Raw genomic sequence first — 21,549 nt, 5'->3', positions numbered from 1 at the left:
GGATCTCACTCGAAAAACTGGAAGGATGTCGATACGTCAGTAAATAGAGTTTCTCATGCTGAGTGAGAACCACTACTACAGGCGGAATTTTAAATGTTAATAACTTTTTAACGAAGCCCCAATCAACAAATTGGTATTCTTGATTTTTGCCTCTAAAATCTTCCATTAAAATTTTATATGCCGGATAATTACACGGTATCTACATACGAAGTGATAAAAACGAGGAATATAATCACAGATCTCTAACCACACATTATATTTGCGGTAATGAATTTTTTTTTTAACAGTGCGTAGGATTTCGGGGATATGTCTATTCACCAAAAATGATTGTAATTGATCCTCACAAACGAAAATATTTTTTTCAGAACGATTTCAAATTTTTTTTTTCGTCGAAAAATTTCAGCACCGATTTTTCTTAAAAATTCGTTTTCATTTTTAATCAATTTGTTTGACGCTCTACAGAAAAGTTGTCTAATACTTTTTTGTAGGTACCCATGAACTCTACTTCAGAAAAAAATTTCATTGAAATATATTCACTATTATAGGAGTTATGGCCGTTTGAAAATTGGGCCAGTTTTATGGAGTTTTTCTCACTTTACGGGGTCAAGGAACAACTTTTCCAACATTTTCATAATCTCTACATATTCTCCACTAAAATACGCGTTATTTGCTTTTTGAAACATTAAAATCCTCCAATCCGTTCAGGAGTTATGATGTTTTAACGATTACCATGAAATTTCGGAGAACCATTTCTGGCCTGACATTATATTTGCAGCAAAGAATTTTTTTCTTGAAATTGGTTAGGATTTCGAGGGTATGCGTATTCACCAAAAATGATTGTAATAGACCCCCACAGACGAAAATAATTTTTCCAGAACGATTTGAAATTTTTTTTTAAACCGAAAAATTTCAACACTTTCTATTATAGTTATTCGGATGCGGTCAAAAAAATTAGAAACAAATTTTAGACTACGTAGTTCACAATAGTTTAAAATACCAATCATGATACAACCGGAAAGGGGATGATTCTACGTGAAAAAATAACTCGAAAATGTAGAATATAATACCTACGATGTTCCGTTTCGAATTTCAAAGTTAATTGAATTTTAAAATACGCGTACAATGGAAAACGATATCGCATGACGTGTCTTTTCAATCGTGCCGATGTTCAAATCGTACTCCACTCTACACGTAATCGATGAATTTTCAATGTAGATTTTTTCAAAAACAAGGTTTCGTGCAAATTTTGTTCTACATTTTCAAGTTGTTTGTTCGCGTAGAATTTCCAGCATAATTACCGGGATCCCTCGTGCATTAATTACATAAATATCAAGCAATCTACACATCACGGTAACAACGACATTTATTAACCCATTAACGTATTAGCATTTTGTAACAATTGTTGGTTTAATTAAGGGCGAAGTGTTTGAAAGTGAAATGTATGTAATTTCATGATTACGTTTCTACTTCTATGACTCGTGGACATTTTGTAACGACATATATTCCCGAGCATAATAATCCAGTAAAAGTATCGGGTAATAAATTTGCAGCAACTTCGTTTTAACGAAGATATATACTCTGTCGTGCTTTCTTGTCACAATCACTCAGCTCACAACATGCAACAAAATTGCAAGGCAACGTTACATAATGCGGGTGGATAATATTTGGAAAACAAATATTCAAATATACTCGATGAAATTTCAGCCTGAACCATTTTATGCAGCGAATAAAATACATATTTTCATTCCTTAAAGCTCGAATTCTCATCACCGTGTGAAAATCTTGCGAAGAAATTTCGATGAATAGTGTAATGAATTTACAATGTTAAAAAATGGGCTTAAAACACGATTTCTAATATTTCTAACATTAATATTTGAAATTTCTCTATTTGGAATTAAATTTTTGGTGTTTTTGGTACAGTGTGAAGATATAATTAATTATTCTTCGTATGAATATTAAACACAAAATTTTAGTTCAATATATCAGATTTAACAAAAAAAAAAAATTCTAAATATAATACAAGATTTTTTAACTCGAGATATGACGAAATCTCTTTAAAAGAGTAATCGTTTTTTCGGTTAAAACATCGAACAAATTTTTCCTCTACACATCGATAGTTCAAGTTTTCCCTCTACACATCAATAGTTTGAGGCATTATTTGATTTCTATTGAGTTCGAAAACTCGTGAAAATTACGAAGGTCTGAAGTGTACGATGCATAAATGGAGCATGAAATATACGGTTCGAATAGATGCTGGTCGAATTGTAAACGCAGTTTTCTCGAAACAACATTTTTCAAAATTACTGTGAGGACTAATTTGGACACTTATTCGATTTCATCTTTAGAGATAACTAGAATTGTAATAATACTTTTACCTTTTCAAGGTTTTCTTCAAAGTGGAGTGTTTCTTTAAAACGTCGCTATATTTTGTTAAATTTGCAAATTTCTAAATCATTCTAATTCATGAAATTAATGACCATGCGACGATTACAGAAAACGTTGATGTTCAGAGCTAATTCAATTTGAAACGGAGATATTCTTTCGAAAATAAAGATGTATTTTTTTACTAACTAGCAATATTGGAAAAGTTTACTCGAAATTAATAATATAAATACTGATTATGGATGTTAAAAATATAAGAAATGAATAGACTTTTTACTTTATATTAAGCTGTATTGATTTATAATATTTGAGAGAAAATCTGTACGAAATAAACGCAAGAATGGAGTTAAACTAACTGGTATTAAAGACTATACGATATGAAATTCATTTATTATCAGTTTTAATATTTTCCAAGTATAAAACACCATTCATTAAATACAGTTTTACTCTACAAAATTATAATTTAATCCAGCTTAATAGGGCAAAAATTTAATCTTTCACCATAACAAAAAATTCTTAACCTTCTCTCTCTCATTTGATTAATTATCATCACGATATTCCCCGTTTTCTCAGAGCAAAACTAATTTTTTCGTCTCCATAATGCTACTTCAACTTGGACCAGAAAAATACACATTCTCACGCGAACTGGATTGTTGTATTGTTCGACCACAATCTCTTGAATTTACATTTCAGCTTGGGTTTCAGTCGCCGGGGGGGAAAAACAACTATCCCCCTTAAGTAAATCGTGAAAACCTCTGGGCGGCTCTGAGCCGTATTTTAAAATATCGCAGCCGCGAAAACCGGTCACCTTTGAATCGGCGAGAGTCGCTTATTCGCACGGCGATGAATTTAAAAAAGATAAAATAGTGGTAAATATCGATTAACGACTTGGTACAGAAATCCGTGGGTAACGGGTCAATAACGGGGTACGTCGAATAATCGGGTCACAGATACTGAAATCGACTAGGACAGGGCCGCTGCCTATTGTTCCCCTCGTTTGTATTCTCTGGAAAAACACAGGAGAAAGCCGTGCGTTTTATCTGTGGACGTCTATGTAAGCGCGGTTTCGAAAGCATCGACTAGAAATATATACGTGGTGCCCCCGTACGTTTTGCAAGTTACGTATTGAAAAAGGAAACGATAATAATCGCGCTCGTTACGTTAACCCAGCTTCGCACGCACGTTTCCCCTGCGTACTCGTAAATAGAAACTCTTCCGACAAGCGTGAATTTTTGCATTGTCCTGTAACTCCGTCGGAACGATCTACAAGCAGAGGTAGAAACCTCGTCGAACCCGCGAGATTAATTCTCCGGTTCCGTCGAGCAAGATATTCTAATAACGCGTGTATCGCGTAACTCTTCCGTCCAAGGACAATATTATTTTACTTACTACTGCCACTATAATTTACTGTCTTCGATATTGCCACGAATTTATACAACGAGCTAGATTTTAGTCTTGTTGCATAATTCATTGGAAACTGCATATGGCCATCGTGCAATTTAACGACGTAAAGTTCGATTAAGCATCGAATTATAGTTTCTGAAATTGATGTTTAAAACTGGGGAAAAAATCGTTAAATTGACGGGGATTAAGCTTGTGAATTAATACGAGAAACAAAAATCGTTGCAATCTAAGTATTTCTTCGTTTTTTAATTTAACTAAAGTTGAGAAATGAATTTTATGCAACAATTTGCGGGGCTTTTTATCGGATAATTTGAAAATGTCGACCGAAGAACAGCGTCGAACTATGTTTTAATGAAAATGTCAAGTTTTGTAGAAAGAAGGGGAGAAAAGTTGCAATATTAAATATGACACGATTTAATATTTGAATAAGTTTCAACACGAAAAATTTTTTCGTCTCTGTACATACAGGGTGTTCAGCCACCCCTGAGAAAAATTATAATGGGAGATTCTGGAGGCCAAAATAGGACGAAAATCAAGAATACCAATTTGATAATGGAGGCTTCGTTAAAAAGTTATTCACGTTTAAAGCCCCGCACGTACTGAATTTATTTCTCGAAAATGCGCAGGATTTCGAGGATATGTCTATTTACCGAAAATAATTGTAACTGACCCCCGCAACAGAAAATAATTTTTCCAGAACGATTTGGAATTTTTTAATTTCTACGAAAAATTTGTACACATTCCTGAATTTTTTTTTCGAAAATGCGTAGGATTTCGGTGGTATGGCTATTCACCAAAAATGATTGAAATTGACCCCTGCAACCGGAAATAATTTTTCCAGAATAATTTGAAATTTCTTTTTTTCGCCGAAAAATTTCAGCACCTACCCCTCAAATTTTCTTGAAAATTAGTTTTTCATTTTTAGTAATTTTGTTTGTCGCTCGACAAAAAAGTTGTTTAATACTTTTTTGTAGGTACCTATGAGCTCCACTTCAGAAAAAAGTTTAATTCAAATATATTCACTATTGTAGAAGTTATGGCTGTTTGAAAATTGTACCATTTGTATGGGTTTTTTTTTCATTATACGGGGTCAAGGACTAACTTTTCCAACATTTTCATAAGCTCTACATATTCTCCACTAAAATGCGCGTTGTTTGCTTTTTGAAACGTTAAAATCCTCCAATCCGTTCAGGAGTTATAACGTTTTAAATATTCGCATGAAAATTTCTACAGATATTACTAGCCAGAAATCATATTTTCGGTAAGGAATTTTTTTTTCGAACCAGAATGGGATTTCGGGGGTATGTCTATTAACCAAAAATGCTTGTAATTGACCCCTGCAACAAAAAATAATTTTTTCAAGACGATTCGAAATTTTTTTTTTTCGCCCAAAACTTTCAACAACTATTTGAATTTTTTTCTCGAAACTGAGTAGGATTTCGGGGGTATGTCTATTAACCAAAAATGCTTGTAATTGATCCCTGCAACTGAAAATAATTTTTCCAAGACGATTCGAAATTTTTTTTTTGGCCCAAAACTTTCATCACACTCGAATTTTTTTCTCGAAAGTAGGTAGGATTTCAAGGATATGTGTATTCACCAAAAATGCTTGTAATTGACCCCTGTAACTAAATATAATTTTTTCAGAATGATTTAAAATTTTTTAATTTAATTTTTGAATAACATATTAACGAAACCTCAGTCGAGTTTATATTCTTCATTTTTCTCTTATTTTGGCTTTTAAAATCTCCCATTAAAATTTTTCCCAGAGATAGCCGAACACCCTGTATAAATTAAAAATATTAAAGCGGGACGTAGCAAGATACATTTCAAACTCATTTGTTTTCGCGAGGTTTGAAGTTCAGTTTTCGAAGAAATGTAATATCCAAACTGTTCGTTCCTCGAGCGTAACGAAACAAAGTGTAACTCCGTCTTTTCTCTTTAAGTAAACGGGAGAAGCTGCTAAAAAAAACCCAGAAGAAGCGTAATTTCTTTCATCGGAGTTTTATTGACGAAGGAATATAGCGATCTGTTAAAACGAATGCGTTTAGTAATTCCATCGTGTCTGAGGAGCATATAACGCAATCGAAGCTGGAATATAGTCGGACGGTGAAAGTACGGTGACACCTATTGTATAGCAATGTATTCATAATAAATATAGTACAACGATACTTTGACACACATCGGTATCTACGATCTTTTCAACGCCCCGGCTATTGCTTCTGAGCTTTACCCTTATTTTATTTAGCTCGCGCGAACGGGAAATAAAATACAATAGGACAGCGAAAAGAGGAACTCTCGCGATAAGCGACGTTCAAAGTGTACGTCAAGATAGCAGCTGCACGCGTGATTTATTATTCGAGTGTGAAAGCTTTCCCGGATACCTGCATCTAATACGATTTCTTTCGATGTCCCCCGTTCGTATTACGAAATAATTAAAAAGTTTCACCGAGGCGCGCGAGTGGAAACAAATTTAACGCTTTGATTCGATTAGTCAATATTCCGAATATTTTCCTTCCTATCGGCTGTATTATTTCGTTTCCAAGGCGTTATCGAAACGAACTTTATAAAAGATTCTAAAAATATTTCGATCACAAAATTAATTTTAAACGTCAGCGCGGTACAAAAGCCTTTTCGAAACTATTTTTAATCGTAGATGATCGAAGATTAATAGAATCAAAGAATAAATCAATTTATCGTGCATCAGTTGTAACTGAACAAATTCAGATTGTGAATAAATTCGAAAGACAATGATGAAGCAACTCCTAGTGAAATTGTTCATAAATGTTGAAAGCTGATCGATAGATAAAATTCGTTACGCGCGTTATGAAGGAGATAAGATTTTTTGACTGATAGGAAACACATAATTTTCTTCGTGTCCAATCTCTTCGGCTCCCAACGGTACTATTGGTAGGCATTCAATATATACACATAAACAATTACACCACTAATGACACAGCCATTGTCTCGGGTTTGCTCGTATTGTCATGGGAACTAAATTCAGGACCTGAGTCCAGAAGCGTTCCTCTTATCTCATGGTGACTCTCGGGAATGATCGTTTAACTTCCCAACAGAATGAACTATCTCGTACAAATTACTTGAAATAATCTTTGCAAATGTGCTTTTCATAAATTTCACCCGGAGACGCTAATGCCGCATTAAACTTATCTTTCTTTCTCGTTTTTCAACGGATCGTAGTACCTGCAAGAGTTAAACAATCTTCAATTATTTTTTACGCAGATTAATCGTTTGGAAATGTTAGCTACAAAGTAGACAACACAAACAAATTTTATTTCTAAATCTGAGTAATGCACGTACATAATTTAATTTCGTTCCAGCTACGACAAAGTAAATTTTTTTAAAAATCCTAATTTATCTAAGAAAATGTTTTAATGCAGAGCTTAGTTGTTGTAGAAAAATATTATTTGATCATAATCACAAGATACAGTTTTTAAAAAATTGTGTTCAATTGTGTTAGGTAGATGCTTGATGATATAATTATTTTTGAAAACGAAGCTATAACGATAAAAGACGCACGCTACTTTTTTAATCCAGCCCAAAAATGGTACGACAGAAGGTCGTATAAAGCAAAGTCGTAGATTCCGTTTCGACAATGCATACATCCGTGCGTACGCATTTCGAAACACTGAAGCGTGTTATTATCGAAGCATAAACTCATAGAACTGCCGCAATATCCGCATCAAGTATTGCGTTTCAGACACTTTCACGTCTTCCAAACAGAGAAAAAGCCGAATCGTGCTCGCAATATCAACGAAAAGACTTTCGTCTCTGTCGCGCATAAGTATCGCGCATTACGACCACCGGAAGAAGAACGAAACCGGTAAATGGGACTGGAAAATCCCAGTTAGGCGCCTCGTTCGAATTAATGGGAACGTAGAACACGGTTAGAAAAACATTTGATATTCTACTTCGATGGAGTATGATCTTAAAAGTATTTAATCTTCGTACTTTTCAGGTTCTTTCTGTACGAAGAAATATTTATTGAAAAATATTATTTGACGTAACAGTCGTACAGGGGGAAAAATACAATACATTAGTATTATTATCACTATTATGGGTGGAATGTTGTTTAATTTTGAAAAAATTGGAAGAATAAGATCTACGAGAGAGGGATATTTGATACAAAAAATTCACAAAAGTTATCAATAATTACTTAAAACTACTATAAATATATTATAAATAGAAATAAAAAATTTGAATGTATTTAAGAAACAGGTAAGACTATTAGAACTACTCAAAATTATGGAAAAAATATAAATAAATATATGAAAAGGACCCAGCCACAGGGATCGAAAACGTTCTGTCTGTGTGTATACACTAATTAATATTATAAATGTATTATAAATAGAAAAAATAAATTTGAATATATTTAAGAAACAGATAAGACTGTTATTTAGAACTACTAAAAATGATGGAAAAAATATAAATGAATATATGAAAAGGATTCAATCAGAGGGATCGAAAACGTTCTGTCTGTGTGTATACACTAATTAATACTATAAATGTGTTATAAATAGAAATAACAAATTTAAATTTTTTTATGAAGTAAAATACATTTAAGAATAAGGTTGCAGAAATGAAAAATAATTGTTTTTGGCGAACAAGTGGTGCACGAGATCAAGTAGAAACGCGTGCAACGCTAACGACTCTGTTAATTTCTACCTGTTTTCACCATTTCAAGGCCAATTAAGAGTACAGTTAGAAAGTCACGGGGGTTCGATTTTTCGTGACGTTGACAAAAATGCATATCAGGCGTGGGGTACTATACGATCTCGTTGTTTTCTATTTATCGTCATAGTGCGCGTGGTTTAGGTCGCGTGCTGCGCGGGAATCGCTATGCGGGCCAAAATAAATGTAACTCGTAGGAGCCTTGACGTGGTCGTCGCAAGAAGAAATTAAGATGGCCGGATAACATCTGCTACGACCCCCGGCATTTTAGCCTGAGGGCAGCTAGAAACACTTCGCGTGCACCGTGGCCACGGACATCGCGAGTATGGTTCTTGTTGCGAATATACGTTCACGGGTATGTTCACTCGTTTGCTATACATGCGTGCGAATGTCTAACAAAAGTTGGTAAAAAAAAATTTCAAATATATCCTCAGTGGCTTCTAAAGGAAATCCCCCAAGTTGAAAAGAATAGAAATGTTCAATTTACGAATCAAGTCTGGGGTTCATTTTAAGAATCATTACTGTACGCATTTTTAAATATTTTTATCTATTTGTTTGAACTCGGTCAATTCAAAATCTATTGAATCGTGTGTACACTTTAGTATAGAAATATTCAACTTACGAATCACGTCTGGATTTCATTTTATAGTCTGTTTGTTTCCAATTAATTCAAAGTTTATTGAGACGTGGACAGAATTGTTATTCAAATAAAAATCTCAAATATGTATAAAATAGTAACTTTGTGATTGTATCATTTTTAGACATACATGAATTACTCGTTTTAAGAATTTTTATTTGTCTGCTTATTTGTTCAAAACCAATTATAATTACCACCACATCTTCCACATGTTCCATACATAGCAATGACCAGACTATTTATCATAGCAATTGTACCCAACAGGGGTGACTAAAAATTATAAATAAAATTTAGGTGTTCGCTACCGGGTTACGTGATGAAATATACAACGTGACCCTAAATTAGACCAACTTGAAATATCGGCTATAAAACATCACAAAATTCCTGCCGCCAGAGGGGTTGTTAGGGACTGTAAAATGTATATCTCGCTTATGCTTGCTTTCACGGTGAAAGCATTTATGGCATAATTTATCGGAAGTTAAAATTAAAAACTTTTTTGTTTCTATATCAATTTTCGATACACAAATACAACTAAAAATAAAACTGTTGGCAGAAACGACTTTAACAGGAGCGAAGCTCTGCAAATAACTGCCAGTAACGAATAAAAAATAAACAACTGTCTATCTCTTGCATTTTAACGATAAAAGCGTGAATTATTTAACCCTGAAACATTAATGTAACCAAAATGGATTTTGAAAATGTTTTAAAGAAACTGAGGAAACGTGTACAAATATTCTCTGAACTAATAACTTTTTATTATAAATAACTGAATACTTTGTAATTAGATATCGCCTGACTGGTAAATTTTAGCTTTCTAAGATGATAGAGCAACTAAATTTTACAAATACCATAATTTCGTAAGAAATAAAAACAATACAGATATTTCGATAAGCAGAGTTCTTTCAAATGGACAAATACTGGCATTGCAGAGAGAAAGAAAGAACTGTCCCGATTTAAGAGGAATGTGGTACACGAGTAAGAAGAATATGGACAGCGGCAAGTGATTTTGCCTTATTCAGGCTGACTATAATGCCTGACTCAATGGGACTCGAACAGAAGGTCTTTTTCCCCCCGTAGAATACACTGGCCTTATTCCTTGACTGGACAGTTTTGACGTCGACACAAACGGTACCATCACAATGCATTCGTACTCGTAGTCTCCTTTAAAATACGCGCTTCAAAATGAACCGCGTAGCTTTATTTAGACCCTTTTTTTTTTTAGTAAGACTAATATGATCCTGCTAAATATGTACACAGGATGCACCTACTAACTGGGTCAGGCTACAACTCTATTCCAAATAAACCTAGAAAAAAATTATGCAGAACAATTTTTCACCGTTTCACACGTTTTATCGTACCACTGTGAAATTGTTTTCACAGATCCACTGGTACGGTTGCAAAGTGCAATTATTAAAGTGCTTCCTTGTTTTGATGAAACGACTTTTCTTTTTATACAGTAATTCTTTGGTTCGGTTTGTATAAATTATAAAAAGTGTATTTAAGTGATTATAATATTAGTAATTTTTTAAATTTCAAAATTCTCTTTTAACTACATATTTTTCAATATTAAAGAATGAGAAATTAACAGAAGAATGAATACTTAAAGAATTATTTTTCTTTATTTATTTTTAGATTTTTTAATATTGCAAAAATATGTAATTGAAGGAAAGTTGTATATAACAAATCCAAAGAGATTATGTAAACAAATCAGTAATTTTTGTAAAAAAAAAAAAAACAATATTGTGTAATTTATTTGCATTTACACTGTGTAATATTTTGTGCATTGGCTTTGAATAATTAACATGCATTACGCGGAGCATTCGTGGTACAAGATTAAATGCCATTTGAAATTGTAGGAAATTACCAAGTATAACAAAACCCACCCAAAGGATGAGAGCGTAGAACGGAAACAGGAAAGGAATTTACACTTAACGAGCATTACAAACAATTTAAACACAAAATACAATTTAACTACATTCCCAAATTTTATGATATAATTACTTTATACATTCAACAATATTCTATCAACAGGAAATCAGACTAAACAGAATATATTTTCTTATGGAATGAAACACATATCGCATACACTCTACATATTTTGGATCAATTTTGAAAAATGCAAACAATTTTTATAATCCCCGAATAATACACACCAATATGTGAAATCTCTTTTCTCCATATTTTGACATAATCCAAATTACGTCTTTTAAAAATTTTCTTTCAACTTCTCGACATTTAAATAAATTTAGAAATTAATTTTCGTGCCTGTATAATTTATTATTATTTTTTAGTAACTAATAAAGAAGAGGACTCTATCAGAATCAAAATGTAAATCGTAACAATTCTTTTTTTTTTTCAATTATTTCTTTTTACGACAATTATATCGAACTGTTTATATTTGTTTGTTAACATTTACGAGTAGTATCAAAATTTTGGTAGAACAGAAATCTTGCAAACAAGGCAGAAACGGGCTTATAACGAGAATAATGCTTGGACGTCACTATTCAAGAGACGCTTTTCCACTCTTCTTCCAAAGCTGCCTCGCTATTCGTTAATCCTCAACGTAACCCATAATCCTGCGCAGCTGGAAAGCGCACTGACAAGATAGGTGCGTTATCAGCATTGTTCAAAAAGGTACTGAGATGGATAAAATTCTTATCTATATTAAAATTCCCCATATCTAATTTGTTTTTATTAATATAAGTCCTGAAATTACGTGGATTTGTCCTTTTCATAAAACAATTTGTACGAATCTGTTTAAATTTCATCAACGTTTCTATTCATGTTACATTCATATTATTATGTCTGAGATCATAATTATATCCAATTTAATAGTTTCGTTATATTTGGTGAAACTTATTTATTGACATAAAATGAAAATTTTGAATTCTACGCCATCTATTATTCGAATTAAACTTTGCACGTCTCCGAAGAATAACTTGCAAAGTTGAAAAAATCGAATGTTTTTCGCATTTTTATGAAACGATCGACTAACTAAAAATATATTTCTTTCTTTAAGTTTTATTTTGGAATTCGAACAAATAACCAAGTTATAAAACACTTTCGAGCGAACCAGAAAAATCGAAAGTTTCCTTTGCACATTTTCGAAACAATCGACTAACTAAAAATATATTCCCAACGTTTTATTTTGAAATTCGTACAAATAACTAAGTTGTGGAATATTTTCGAGTGTATCAGATTTCTCGGGCGTAGCATCTCGCAAATTTAAAAGTTTCAACACGTTTGCCTCGAAACCACTTTTTCTATACTGGTTATTAAAATTTCACCAAATATAACGAACCTATTAAATTGGATGTTCCGTTTATTTTTATTTTACGCTCAACATTTTTTTAAATTCTACGCGAGAAGTGGAATCTTTAACTTTAAAAAACAACCAGTTCGTTATAAAATATTATTTTGCAATACTATTCTAAATTATAAAAATAAAATTTACCTAGAAACCTGACTCAATATCAGGAATTCTTGCTAGGACTCATCTTCCTTTTTTCATACACTACATTTGGTACAATACAATTTCCTCTAGAAACGTTAATGAAACTTAAACAAACTCACATAAACTGCTTTATGAAAAAAAAAAATTCACGTAACTCTAGGACTTATATTAATAAAAAAAATATTACCGAGGTTAAGCAGAAAAAATTGCAAAGTTGACCTTATTTTTCGATCCAGGACCGAAGTTATTTCCCTAAAGACTCGTTTACACGTGGTGGCTGCAAAGTACTGATTTCATGGAACAATGTTATTGGAAAAAATTGTTCAATTTTCTTTACGCAGAATACGACAGAATTAAATAACAAACAATTATAGTTTTGTCTGGTATTGTTCATGAATTTAACGTTCTCATTGACTATATTTGTCTATATTTAAAAAAAAAAACTAATTAAACTAATATTTATACCCTTAAAAGTTAACATCGAATTGAAATGAAAATGGTGTCGTTGTTCGTAGTAACAAAATTATTGCTGGTTTCAACGATATTAATTAAAAACAGATATGACTATACTTGAACTGCTGTCAGTACAGTACAACTGTGCTCTCTTTAAGCAAATATTAAAGCCTAATTGCTTCTGCATATTCCGATTGACACTGTACTCTAATTGGAAGCCTGATAATTGTTCCAGCGTGTCCTAATTGACACAAGAGTCAAACCACACCCCATGAGTTTTTAATTCCGATTGTCTTACCGACCGAAATTAAAAATTCCCCAGAGACTCATGATTTCTTCTCACGACCTACTCTACAAAAGAAACGTATAACCACCGCGACGTTAGGTACCTTGTAAACGTTACTTTACGACCAAGTTGTTACATGGACGTAATAACGCGAAAGCCTTCTCATAAAGAAACTTTTGATTGAGATATCGACATTAAAAAAACGCATAAACAGCCCCGGTATAACGATGATAACGTCAATCGTAAAAATAATATGAAAACTAAAATTCCAGGATCGATCTATCGCATTGGGCGACGCAAAGTGGTTTCCAAATGTATTTTTTTTCCCATTTTTCAGTAAATGTTGTGGCTTTCAACCACTTCAGGCAAACGCGTGTGGTCGATATCGCGCCTCTTTCATTCGACGCCAGGATTTTTTTAAAGTGTGACATTTTGTCGGCAAAAAACGTGATCTGGTCTCAGATTTTAAACAATCTGGTACTGCAAGTAAAAAAAAACCCCTACACTATACTATTTATGTAGCAAACAATTTTCGTGTTTAAATTAATGTAGAGTAGAAAATTTATTCGAAATTATATACTTTCAACCTTGATATTTAATTTAAAATTTCTTTTTTCTATTATTGGTATTGTTAAATTATTAATAATGGTATTGTTAAATTATTATTAAATGACTGTATATTCGTAAAAAAAATTATTTTTAATTTGTATAATATATTTTGTTGGTTCCTAAATCACACGAACTAGGATTTTGTATTTAATAATTCAAAAAATTCAACAGTAATTTTCACAGTTTCAACATTCAACAGTAATCTAATTTTATATAAGTAATTATATCAGTAGTCATTTAATTGTAATTCTGTATTTTTTTTTAAATTAATATATTATTTATTCCATCTATCAATTCATTCTTGGTAATTTTTTTTACCTTTAACAATCGAAGGGATCAACTCCAGAAATTCTAATCCTCTATTTTAATCATGATACAGATCACTTTCATCGACCACAAACCGTAATGCATCGTTTCAAATCAATCTTTCTGGGCTACATAAAGAAACGCGTACAGCTGAATCGACCAAGAAGGGTTTAATATCTGGTGGATTGGCCGCTCCAACCATTCTTCTAAATCTACTCCCACGTTACTTTCCTCGGAATCGCTAAAATGTAACCATCGAACAGGAACTTCTTCTGTAGAAAAAGTTTTCACCACTATTCGATTCGTTCCCACTTTCAAAGTAAGATTCTTCTAAATTGCAATCAGGTCCACAGTGAATCATTCTCAGATATTCATAAGGTTGCCCCCGCTGATTTCACGAATTTTCCTTCCATTTTGGAGTCACGATCCCATCCGTTACTTCGATATACCCACATCTTTGATTTATTTTTAGAAAAGCTTAGAGAATTCTCTGGAGACTTTCGTTATTCTTACGAATTTTAATTTGGTATTCAAGGGTCACGTTTCTGAGATTTTTAAAATTTTCATATCAGGAAAATGATAAAAATAATTAAGACAATTCATACAAAATAGAAAACTGAATTGATTCTGTTCTGGACTACGTCATAGAGGTTTTATAATTTATATTACAAATATATTTTACTTAATGATCGAAGCGTATAAACGAGATTACACCGACTAAGGAATTAAGCAAAGGTCTAACGAAGAAACCAGAGCAAATCAATACGAGGCATTCCCTTCTAAAGGCTCGTCGAATTAATTTTCCGAATCGGATAGCGATATTCAGTGTTTCAGAAAGTGATCTTAAATAATCTTTGAGCCGTGCCTCATGCCTTACGCCGCTCTAAATTATTCAATGGAATTTAAATGGTTTATATCGACCTTTGAAGCACCTGTAACTTATTGATTGGGAATAAAAGACAACCGGAGGTTGGGAATAAAATACAACCGGAGCGAGAAATGGAAATATCTTGATCCGTTACATTTTCTATCGGACAAAGATAAAAAGATTATTTTATCCTCCACCGACGCTCTTCACCGTCGACATTCGACCCTTTGTGGAAAGTAATTTAACTGCAAAGGACTGCTTTCGTTCGAATTTTTAGAGCAAACCGGAGCTCCTTCAAACAGCGAAAAAGTTGACTGAAAATTAAGGTAAAAACAATTGAGACACGCTGATAATTTCATCCCAAATTTTGACCTTGCGGAAATTTCGACGCCATTTTGTCGAAACCGAATAGCGACGGGAAATTCAATTTCATACTTGAAAAATGTCTGAATCGCGTCAACATAACAAGCCGATGTCAACGCCTCGGGAATCCTGGCTGTGACAGTTTCAACCGCAAGCAATAGTCTCGAAACGCGTGGGTGGTTCTCCTTCCTACCGGAAGTCCACTTCTTTAACGTCAAATCTCTTTCTTCGTAACGAGAATTACAGGAACACAACAATATTTTACTTAAGCAATAACGAAAACATCGTCCAAATTAATTTGATAATACTTGCTGCTTTCTTGGCAGTAATATTTTTAATAACAATTATGGTGGAGTTCATTTTGCATGTGTTTCTTTTACAATGTCACAGTGACTCAAACTGGTGACTTTATAGTTGTTTTTGTGAAATTTCAAATCATTGAAAGCACCTTAGTACACTAATGATTCCTAGTTATTAATATTGACAGCAAATCACCTTGATAAAAAAATGTAAAAAAAAATGAATTTCTAACGAAACGTTAGGCCTGTTTTTCCGCCACCCTTTGTACGCCATTTGTCGTTCAGACGGAAAGCAAACATATCACAGAACCAGGAATCTGACTCCAAGTTTGAGTTAACAATTTTGGAGGATCATTCCAACAGACGATCCCGGTCCTGGAGCAAATTCTACGATCCTAACGAAGTTTCATTCGTCACTGAACATAGAACAGTTATCACTTCAGCCATTTTGAAGTAAAGGAGCGTTAAGGCCGCGATAGAAGGGAAGTTAATGTCTTCGGCGGAATTTGATAGTTAGACAGTTGAAAGGAACTGGCAGTATAATTAATTAGTTTCCAAAGTGCTAAGGTTTCCAACAATTAGCCAGTCGTTAACTACGAAGTTATTGCTAGAGCGAAAATGTAGTAAAATTTAAATTCGACGAAGCTCTCGTGGCTCGAAACACTAATTCTCCCAAAAAAATAGAAACCATTTATTTTCAATTTATTTACTGTGTGTCACGTGTTTTTATTTTATAGCGCTATTATAGAAATAGATATGAGCATTGTATTCCATTAATGGGTCAGTTTAAAGGTAAATTTAATTTCATTGTTCAGAAGGGAAATAGAAAAAAACGAGACTGAGTTTTTATCTTTGAAACTGCGCAGAATTTCGCATAAACAAGTGAAATAATTTTTTAGAGGAAAAAATGACTCCGCCGGAACTCTCTGCGATAAATAGAACCGGCGGTTACAGCGTTTGAGATTTCGAAACAAAAAAGTGAAAAAATCACGTTTAACGAGGCAGCATATAAAAATGAGGCATTTTTACGCGATTTTTGCACTTTTTCAGTCAAACTTCGAAACGACGTATTCCCGGTCATATTTTCCGTAGAGGGTCTCATTTTTTCTCGCTGAAAAATGGCGAATCAAACTGCACGACGTATTCTGTGAAATTCGTAAAAACGTAACGACTGGAAAAATGTGAATTTCTGCTAATTGAAACACATTTAACATTATAAACGTAATAAGCTTGCATAGTAAACATAGTTTATTACAAAAGTAATCAGAAGCTTTATGAGTTCTTTTAAATTATTTCGTTCGGTAAGAGATTATCGAAGTAGAACGATCAAGATAAAATAAATAAATAAAGAACGTTAGAAAACGTACACGAAGGTACGACTTATAGTTTCAAAAATAGAACGTTGTCGAACTATACACCAGAATGCGTACTTTTCCGCACGATTGTTCATGCTAGATAAATAGAAAACTCAATACCAAATTTCACTCGAAGAAAATAAAGACATAAAACGGACGTCTAATAATTCTAAAACTAATTCTAAACTTCTGAAAACTAGTCCAATATCCCTGCTTCCAGAACTTCCTAAGTATTCTTGGAGCGTGCTTTTCGAAGACGAAAAAAGTGATATTTATTAACGTTTGCAATATCGCGTTTTAAAACGAATATTAGAAAACAACGACGTCGTTCAAAATTCGAACAGTTTCGTGCAAAATTATTAATCAAAATGCAATTATATCAAAATTCACAGCTGTCCTGACATCCTAATTGGTGTCTAGGTATATTATTATACGTACAATTTTGTGGATATTAGACTTCATAAACGTATCACGGTTCTAGCTGCATTCTGAGACTGTTCGAAAGATTCTTTTAGGGTATCTTTGGAAACGCACACGGAAAGATTTATCGATCCAGTAATTTTTCCTGCAACAGACGCAGTGCGCAATTTCCGTCGCGGAAAATTTCCAACTCGTAGCCAAAACACGCGAGCTTGTTAATAAATGTATGAATTCAATTGAAACACGCTTTCTTTCATCAACGAGCGTGTTTAAATTAGTCGTAATAGCTGTACATTCTTTAAAAGTTTGTCGTGGATTGTTTAAATCGCATTACAATTTAATTGAACGCTAAATAGGGTTTGCTATAAATTCCAATTTGATCGTATATTTCTTTAAAATTAATACACGTTCGAGTTTGACTAACAAAAGATTGCATATAAAATATATCGAAAATTTAAAAATAAAAATAAATTTCTTTATGGTATTTGAAGCAATTATAAAATAAATTTATTCTCAGAATATGGTAATATAATTGTAGAAAATTGCTATTTACCCAATATAATGAAATAAATAAAACAAGTATTTTTTTTATACACGATGATGGGTTCCTTTTCAAAAATTTATTTAATATTCCACAGCATACATTTTAAATGTAAGTTAATAAGTATGGAAAGCTTGTTTTAATTGAACTCGCCAGTGATATTTTAAATTTAGAGAAACTAAGCTTTCTTTAGTTGGTAACAGAAGTATTTAAGTGGATGATACAACTTTTCAATTGTGTTAGTTAATGGCCAAATATTTGACCAGTGGATCGTTAGATCTGCTGTTTCTTTAGAAAGTCCACTTCTTCAGGTACAAAATGTTTGTTTTAAAATTTTAGTCCAAAATTACGGCTGGCCACGTCTCTGCTAGTATTCGGTAAAGTTACTTAGCTTGAACCCCAACCTGTTACCTCTATTTAGGTCAATACGTACAATAGAAATAAAAAACTCTCGATAAAGTCTGTTTTTATAAATTTAACCGTTTTAATTAGCGCCACCGATAAATTTCCATACGTTTATCTTAATGGATATCGTTTGTTTGAATAAAATTTTATTCGTGCGACGGTTTTTTTTTTAATTACTTTTCTTCTCATCCTTCTTTAAAAATATTTACTTTTTTATGCACGATAGAAAACGCTCGAAGCAATCTGAATCCCAGAAATTTCCGGTACTATGCAAATTCGGAATAGGGCAAAGAAAATTTCACAAAGAATGTTACAAATTATACAAGGTGATTCTGGAAACTGGGACGTCGTATCTCTTTCGGGTTTCAGGCTGAACAAATGGTGCAGGAAACCGTTGAATGGCTTAAGGTGGTGTAACTTTGTATGGTCCCATCGCTGCTCCTTTTCAAAAGTGCACGGACAGTCTTTTTTTTAAACGGAACCATAGATTCCCGTCGCATAAATTTACATTTTCCAGCCCGTTCGTAAGAAACTCTAAGTAATGCACGAGCATTGAAAATAAAATCAGCGCAAACAAAATTTAAAAGAACCTCTTAGAATATTTTCAATATTCGTACCAAATTCGAATTTTAATATAAATTTTCGAAAATGTATTCTTAAATAATAATATATATAATACAAATATAATCTAACAAAATTTAATTTCAACTAGGACCGTATAATATCGTATCAATGTTATCGAACCTAAAGCAAGTAGAAATACCAAGCAATGGACAGACGCGTTCGCCAAATCGTACTGAATTTCACTAGCACCTCGAGAATTTTTAAAATTAATTTTCTCAACAAAGCTTAGTACGAATAAATTTCACTTTGAATTTTTTTTTTACGTGTTGCAATATTTATTGCAATTCTAATGATTGGCAGTGTGTTAGAATTTCCAATATTACAAAAAAACAATATAAAGTTTCTAATCGTTTTAGACAATAGTATGCGTCGATTGATACGTGGCAGGTATAGACTCGAGCAAATAAAATTATTCTAGGATACCGATCGCACGTAACGCTATAAATGATATAACAAATACCTCGAGCATTAGATCGATATTACAATCTAATATTCCCGTGTGCCTTGGCAATCGTTCAGATGAAAAAAAGTTATTTCGACATGAAAGAAGAAGAAGACCGTCGTAAATTGGAGGAATATCATACATTGAATACAAATCGTTCCGATGTAGGAAGAAAATCTGAACGTAGATTACCTCATCGTTTGAAGTCTCGATATTTTCCTTCGATACCTCAGTGCACGAAAGAAAAAGTATTCGACGGAACTTTGCGTAATACGTAAGGAAAATGTGCAACGCGAATAGATATGATTATTTTGCCATCGTTTTGATATCATTCTTCGAATGATCGAAGAGAAATATTTCTACTTTTTTTCTGAATGAGAATTACAATTATTATTTACGTTTCAAAGACGATTTCTGTCCATAAAATGTGGAAGAAGAAACAAATGATCGAAATTGATGTAAGAATTTAATTTTATTAATAATAAATAAATAAAACGAATTTTCTGACTATGCATAGAATATAGAATTTTTGACAGCTAAAATATATTTTTATAACAGAAATTACTGTAAATTGTTTGAACTTTTATATTTATAGGTGAGCCACGATTAATTATAATTCACTCGTAGAAAAATTGATCTTATGAAACCTTTTACGGTATTTTGATGGCTAATGAAAATAATTTGACATATTTAACTTCGTATTTATCTAAATATATGAAGCGTTGATAAACGTTGGAGATTAATTGTTTCTAAGCGTCGAACGATATCGGATCCCGAGATAAATCGACCGGGAGTACGAGGAGATTAATATCTACTGTCGCTCTTTAGGTGTATTAGTGTCTACCACTCTGACTATTACGTAGTTATCTCTGTTGGCAAAACTTTATCATTAAATATCTCGTAAATTGTTAACCGTATGCCCACAAAACCATAATCACTAGCTTCAGTATTCCAAGCTCTGTCATTCCGTGCAAAATCACACTGACCGTACTTGTGCTCAGAGACCGGTCCTTTGTGAACTTTCAACTCCGTCACGCTTGTCTCCGGTATTCTGCCCTAAATGTACTCAGAAGGAACGTTCGAGAAGTCCGCTAGCTCCCAACTTTGCAAGTTTGTCGATCAGCCAGAAATAAGAGACACATATCCCTTTCGGCCACGGTAACTCAATTTTTAGGGGAGAAGCTACCCTCAAAAGTTTCATCTTTTAACGTGATTTTTAAAATTATTGAAGGTACCAAAAAGTTTTCGAACAAATTCTTTATGACTCCCAAAGTTTTCAAAAGTTAATAGAAAGGTAAAAAAAATAACTTACATTCATTTTTAATTCTGTAAAGATATAGTACTTCTATTTTTATTTAATTTGTATGAGAAATTAGAGAATTTTAATAAATTAGAGATAAGAGAGTTTCATTCTTTCATGTGATTTTGAAAATTATTGAAGGTACCATAAAGTTTTCGAACAAATTCTTTGTGACTCCCAAAGTTTTACAAAAGTTAATAGAAAGATAAAAAAAATAACTTATATTATTCATTTTTAATTTTGTAAAGACATAGTACTTCTATTTTTATTTAACTTGTATGAGAGATTAGAGAATTTTAATAAATAAGAGATAAAAGAGTTTCATCTTTTAATGTGATTTTGAAAACTATTGAAAGTACAAAGAAGTTTTCAAACAAATTTTTTATGGTCTCCGGACGAAAAATAATGGAAAGGTAAACAAGTCACTTATATTACCTTTATTTTTAATTCTGTAAGGATACAGTATCTTTATTTTAATTTGACAAGTGTCTTTACTTGATACCACAGACGAGGGAATTTGAAAACATAAAAGATACACATTTCTTTCAACCACGATAACTGAATTTTAAAGAAACTACCCTTCGAAGTTTCACCCCCTGATGTGATCATAAAAATAATTGAAATTCTTCATGATTTCTAACGAAAAACAACACGTTATACAAAAACAATAAAAGGTAAAAAAAAACACTTATATTTTAATTTTAATTCTGTA

The 21,549-nt window shown here is 32.6% G+C and overlaps 1 protein-coding gene across 3 annotated transcripts in view; it reads right to left on the bottom strand.

The window, feature by feature from the left end:
* The window catches only part of LOC122400835 (neuronal calcium sensor 2), a 162,626-nt gene that overhangs the window by 74,897 nt on the left and 66,180 nt on the right, over positions 1 to 21,549 (bottom strand). The window lies entirely within an intron of this gene.

Source organism: Colletes gigas, unplaced genomic scaffold, assembly GCF_013123115.1.
Source record: "Colletes gigas isolate AHSC1104 unplaced genomic scaffold, ASM1312311v1 Colletes_gigas_Sc00020, whole genome shotgun sequence".
Lineage (NCBI taxonomy): Eukaryota > Metazoa > Arthropoda > Insecta > Hymenoptera > Colletidae > Colletes > Colletes gigas.
The sequence above is the reverse complement of the archived record's forward strand: the minus strand, read 5'-3'. Positions and strand labels throughout refer to the sequence as shown.